Source organism: Delphinapterus leucas, chromosome 17 (genome assembly GCF_059928025.1).
Source record: "Delphinapterus leucas isolate spDelLeu-1000000601 "Yukka" chromosome 17, BTC_Dleu_Yukka2, whole genome shotgun sequence".
Classification (NCBI taxonomy): Eukaryota; Metazoa; Chordata; class Mammalia; order Artiodactyla; family Monodontidae; genus Delphinapterus; species Delphinapterus leucas.
Genome location: NC_143145.1, coordinates 23,720,667 through 23,727,147, shown reverse-complemented (window position 1 = coordinate 23,727,147; position 6,481 = coordinate 23,720,667).

The following is a 6,481-nucleotide window of genomic DNA, read 5'->3' as shown; positions in this document are numbered from 1 at the left end:
ATTTTGCCAGAAAAATTTTAAAGTGGCCAGAATGTTTTGAATAGGATGAGTGAAAAAGGAAATTTTTACAAATGAATGAGAAATCATCTGTGTCATTATTGATCAGGACCCTAAAACTCATACCAAGTACCTTTTTGTGAGTATGGTAGAAATACATTAGATATTTGAACAGAGAAGTGACTTGATCTGATTTTAATGAAAAGATATTCTAAATATTCTGTGGATAAATGGTTCTAAAATGATGTATTAGGTTTGGTTCTTTAGGTAAAAAAATAAGAGAAGCAGGATTGGGCAGAGGGAGGATTTAGACTGTGATAATGTTGCAGCAAAAGCTTCAGACAATCCCACATAGAACTTGGGAACTGGCCCTTCTCCGTTCTCCCAAAGTTAAAAAGGGGTGTTTGCACCTTTGCACTCTCAGAGCAGACAGCTGCAAAGGCAAGGCAGCTACCTTTGGCTAAAGACAGTGATAAAGCCACCCATAGCCCATGTTCCCAGCAGCTGGGGAAAATAAGTGCCATAGTTAAAAGGGGAATCCAGGCAGCACACCAGAGCATGTGCTACACTTGAAAATAATGGATATAGGGAGACTACAGTGACCTAGGTAGAGGGTGATAGTTAACTGGCCAAGTGCAGTATCAGGCTTAGTGGAGACAACTATTACATTTGAGATATATTTTGAGCCAAATTCTAACTAATTTGCTGATAGATTTGGCAGAGTGGATAGAGAAGATAAAAGAGACAAGGGTGACTCTTAGTTTTTCCTCTTTTTTTTCATTCCTAAGCAATAGAATAAATGATGAGGTAGTGATATGGGAAAAAATGTCAGAAAACAAAAGTTGATGGAGGAAACCAAAAGTTCACTCTAGGATATGTTGTAGTTTAGATGCCTATTGTATATCCAATATCAAGTATTCAGTGTATCATGCAAATCTTGAATTTAGGGAAGCTGTTAGAGATATAAATGTGGGAATCACCACATACAAATGGTATTTAAAATTATGGGACTGGATAAAATGACCTAAAGCAATGCCTGTCAAGCTTTTTTTTTAATCCGCAGTAAAAAGCATTTTATGGCTTAACCCATATTCATGTATAAAAACTGAAATAAAATTTTCACAGAATTGCTTGCCCTGGTTATGCGGGGTTGAATATTTGAAAGGACTTACAAGGCTTCGCAAGTTGAATACTTATTAAAGCTTTAGTAAAGTTAAAAAAAATGCGGTACAACTGGAGAAAGAATGCACAGGCAATTATTGGTGACCTGAGAGATTTCCAGCCATAGTTCCCCAGAGTCCTTTCTAAACTGCACAGGAGGTGTTTCATCTTTAGTTTATGACTAAAGATATGCACATAGTGCATCAAGATATGCACATAGAATCTGTTTTAGGGAAGCCCAGGAAATAGTTTCCATTCCCAGGCATCTCTTATAACTCACTGGTCACTTTCCCAAGGCAAATTGTATAAGCTGTGAAGCCAAGTGTAAGCTATCAATTTATATATTGGTAAATAATGTCAGTAAGCTTGTCCTGGGAGCTTTTGTTACCTAATCAAACTTGGGTCCCCTTGCCTGTAAGCACTGCTGACATCTGTTGTGCTGAAGGAAAGTGTAGCATTTATTGCAGGACACCAAGAAAGGCGTCCAGGGCAACTAGTGCTCAAAATACACAAACTCTCATATGGGTTTCAGGAAAGCATTTTTAAAGGCTAGGTGAGGGAGGGGAGTCAGTATGTGATAAGCTAACGCACAGTTCTCTGATTGGTTGATGGTTAGGTAACAGGGTGGTATCACCTCATCAATCCTCAGGCTCTAGTAGGTCTGGGGAGTAAGTGCTCAAGACCATCAAGTAGTTAATTTCTTCCATTTGGAGGTGGTTTTAGCATCTGTAAAACAACTCTAAGTACTTCAGAGAGGAGCTAAAGCAGATGATATGGGGGAGAGATCTGTCCCAGGAAGACCCCATAGGGCCCTGCTTGGTTACACTTTCAGGGAATTTTTCACCCTTAATTATAGCATGGTATATATTACTAGTTGTTAAAAACTCATCCTAATCTTGACCAAGAGTTAATACAAGATGTCAGGCATCCTCAGAAATAAGCATGGAGTTGTCTCAGTCCAGTTGTAAAATAACTTTTTCTCATGCACTTACTATGCGTGATGTTCACTGACATTTTCAATGCAATTCTTATTTTATTTCATTGCGAGCAAAATCTGGTCATGATCCACTAAACTGATTTCATTACCTTGATTTTAGACCTCAATTTGAAAAAAAAAACCCACTGACCTAGGGAAAATGTAGAGGAAGAATAGAAGAGAATGTGGGGTTGGGGTCATTGGAAATACCAACAACACCTAAAGTTTGGGAAGAAAGAGAGGAAATAGGGAAAATTTTTGAGAGAAAACTAAGGAAGAAATACAAGAAGACTGCAGTGTCCTGAAAACAAAGAGAAAAAAAAAAATTCTGGAAGGAAAAATGATCAACTGAGTTGAATGTTATTTGAGACATAGGAATTCATAGACTGAAAAATGAGCATTAACATAAGTGAGAAAAATGTCATTGATGATCTTGCCGATAATTGGGAATGGATGCCTGTTTGGAGTGGATTGAGGAGAGAATGGTAGGTGAGAAATCAAAGACAGGGGCAAAAGACAACGTCTTTTAAAGTGACTTGCCCTTAAAAGGATCAAGAAACAGAGAAATAATTCGACTGGGTCATGGGGATCAGAGAGTGTATTTTAATGGCCTAAATAACAGTGTGCCTATGTGACGAGGGAAAAAAATCCAGCTGAAGAAAAAATTTGGTGATTTAAGAGATAAAAGGGAATATTGCAGGAAAGAACTGGAGAAAGCGAAAGAGGGTGTTGTCCAGAGAACAACGGGAGGGTTTTTACTCTGTGTGACGGCAAGGACAGTTTATCCATTTCAGTAGGAAGCAGGCAGAGTATTATGGCAACAGATGTAAAACAGTACAAAGGATGGTATGAAAATGAGAAAATTCTCTGGTGACTTTTAATTTCACAGGTGTGTTTACTCCATGAGAAAGACATAGAGATAAGGAGTGTTAGATCTGGAGACGTATGATACAAAATATTTACCTGAGAGAGTGGGAAAATAAAAATAAAATGAGTTTCTAAGAATCAGTGAGGGCCCACTTGAGATTTCTTAATGACAGACCAGATGATTGTATGTTTTTCTACAGCCATTTTCAACTTTTTAGCCATAGGTAGAGAGTTAGTCAAGGGCTGTTTGCAACTGGGGTTGACTGTCTCCTGGGGAAATGTGGTGGAAGGAGAGAAAAGTAAGAGTTAAGGACGTATGTACAAACATGAATAGAACTTTCCAATCTACACTGAGTAAGGAGGCAAATGAGGACGTGAGGGTAGAGTGGAAACGGAAAACTAATGGTGGGGTACAAATGTAGTGGAACAATATATAGAGTGGGGATTTTAAAGCAAGTGAACTCTGAAGACAAGAGGTAGGCAGAGAGTAGAACCCCTGAAATAGAGATATGGGGAGATAGTACAGTTTTGATGCTGACAGCAACAATAGTATTACTATTGGGTAAGATAGGGTGAAGGAAAATGTAGTTGGAATGAGGTAATAAAAACATGAGAGCTCAGAGTGCTAGAAAGATTATCTACATGGATTTTGACATCTCCAAGAATGAAGACTGAGATGAGAGGGTGGAGGACAAGCAGAAATGACACTACTCTTATAGCAGTGGTGACCCCTGACTTTTATGGATGGATGTAAGTTTTTGCCAGCCTCCAGCATATGAGCCTCCAGACTGATGCCTAAAAATCCTCTGCTTTTTTGATGCTGGCAGCTGAGATACTCTGTCAAAGTTTTCTTTAGTCATTTCACTTCCTGATTCCTGAAAGGTAACAAGATTTCCATGATCTTTGCTATTCTGTCCTCCAGTATCAACTTTGTGCCTCTTCAGTACTTAGGTAGTCCTTCTTTGCCACGTCCATATATAGATGGGCACCATTTTTCTAGTCCTCATTTCATGGAAGGAGTAGCATTTTATGATTGTTCTTTATGCAGGTTTTTCAGTCCTGTTCTCTGAATTTCCAATGCAATGAGTTTCATGTAGGGCATGATGAGAACGCTTCTTGTCCTTCACAACTCTCATGGAACCCTGTTGACTACAACATAAAATCGAGACTCCTTAAATGGACATACGGGTTACATGATCATAAATTTCCATCTACTTTTTCACCTGTCATTCTCTTATATCCTTTCTACTTCACTCTTCTGATTCCCAGTGTGAGTGAGAATCTTCATTGATCTAATTACTTTCTAACCCACTAGCCTGACTTGTGCCTCCTTCCTTTTAGACATATTTTTCCCTCCTAAAATATACCATCACTTTTGTTACCTGACCAATTTCTATCATTCTTTAAACACCGTTCAAATGTAATTTCATCAATTAAGCTTACTCCAATTTCTCTATACTAATTTTTCTATATATAGCTAAAATGTATTATTCCTGCTTTTGAAATAACTGACTTTCATCATGATATATTGATTTACAAATCTGTCTTGTTCTCTAGCTTGCAATTTTATCCATGAAAGACTTTTTTTTTGTCATTTTGTTTGTTTGTCTTTATATTGCTCAATAAAATTCCTAGAATATAGGAAGTCTTTAGTAAAAATGATTGCTGAATGCATAAATGAGTTAAAGGACCATTTATCTTTATGGCAAATGTCTTAGATGATCAGCATAATATGACACTGTGTATGACCCTGAAAGACTAAAGTTAACACATGTAAATTTGAAGTCTTCTTAAACACATATGTTTTGTTTTTATTTTTCAACAATTGGTATCCAATTCAATAAACAAGTATATCAGCTCTCAAATACAGTCTTTCCAGGGACATAGGCAATTCAGCAGCCTTTCTTTTTACTGGGGAGGATCATGTGAAACTGTCATTTTTGTGATCACAAATGGTGTTGAATATTAGCAATTTCATGTTTCAAACTAAATATCTTTCAGTGCAGAAAAAAAAAATCTTCCTGTGCATTTACTCTTTACCAAGCTTAAACCTCTGTTTAAATTCTCTCACAGATTTTAAGTGCGCATATTTGATTTATGTCAGATATCCTTTTGATACAGTGATATAAATATCCTATTGCCTTTTTGATCAAATTTTGCATACTAAGGATCTTGCATTTGAACAGTGCTGAAGCAGCATAATATTAGTGTAATTGCATTGACATCGTAACAGTTCCTTGGCAGCAATTGTGCTCTCAATAATGCAAATATAGTGCATAATTAATGTAGAGGATACCACCATGATCAGCAGAACGCCTCCTCTGGACCCTGTACAGTGTCCCTGTATTATTGCTATGAGAGCAAAGTTTGCATCCTGTGCCTTCTGAGGAAAGCATGTGATGGGCAATATGTGAGTATCATAAATGATGAAAACTGACATGTGCAGCAGCTGTGCATCTTGGTTTCTTCAGATGTTCATCTGTAAAGTACATATTGCTCTTGTCAGTCTGCCCATATACTTTGAATACACAACACAGAAGAATAGATTAGAAAAATAAAATATCAATTTAACAATTTGCTGTGTTTGAAACCGTTTTAAAGTGCAAGCCATTCTTAGTCTTATGAACTATTTGCCAATTTATAGTGCATAAAATGGCAAAATATTTTATTAATGTTCTCTATGCCTTCTTTAATACTTTAATACCACAAAACAAATTCTACCTCATATTCATTTATTGACAATCTCCTTTTGGAGAGACATAATCTAAGTTAATTTTTTGTGTTTCTCTTTTCTCATCTATAAACCGAGGAAGGTATGCTATATGTAAGTAATGTTTTTATTTAGCTTTAAATGAGATAATGCAGTGCAGTGTTTATTTAGCTCAGTGTCTATCATAATGCAGATACTCAATGAATTTTAGTTATTATTACTATTACTATTAGTCAATCCTGACCTCCTCTTATAAACATTTACAATTAAATGATACCAGTTAATTTAACATGGATATCAGTATTCTAGAATGAGATGTCTGTAAAAGGCACGGCCTTTTTCTGCATTGTTCAGCACTGAATCTCCAATATCTAAAAGAATTCCTGGCTTACAAACAGAATGTATTTGATATCTGTTGAATGGATTAATAAATTATCTGTAGCATCTGTAATTTTAAACAAAATCTCAAAAGACTGATTTCAAGCTTCTAATTATACCTAGATTCTCATCTCTTGTACATATGACTCATAGGTACAGGGAGCTCTAAGAAGTAACTGATTATATCTTTGTGAGCGAGCGATAGACAGAGAGAGAGAGAGAGAGAGAGAGAAAGAACCAAAAAGATCAATTTGTTAATTTTTCTGGTCAGCTGTTTACTAGTTATATTAATTATCTTCAATGACTTAAACTTCATAGATCTTAACCATATTTAAAAACAGTAGAATTAAGTAAAAATCAAAAGGCTTTCTGTAACATACAGTCTAATAGAT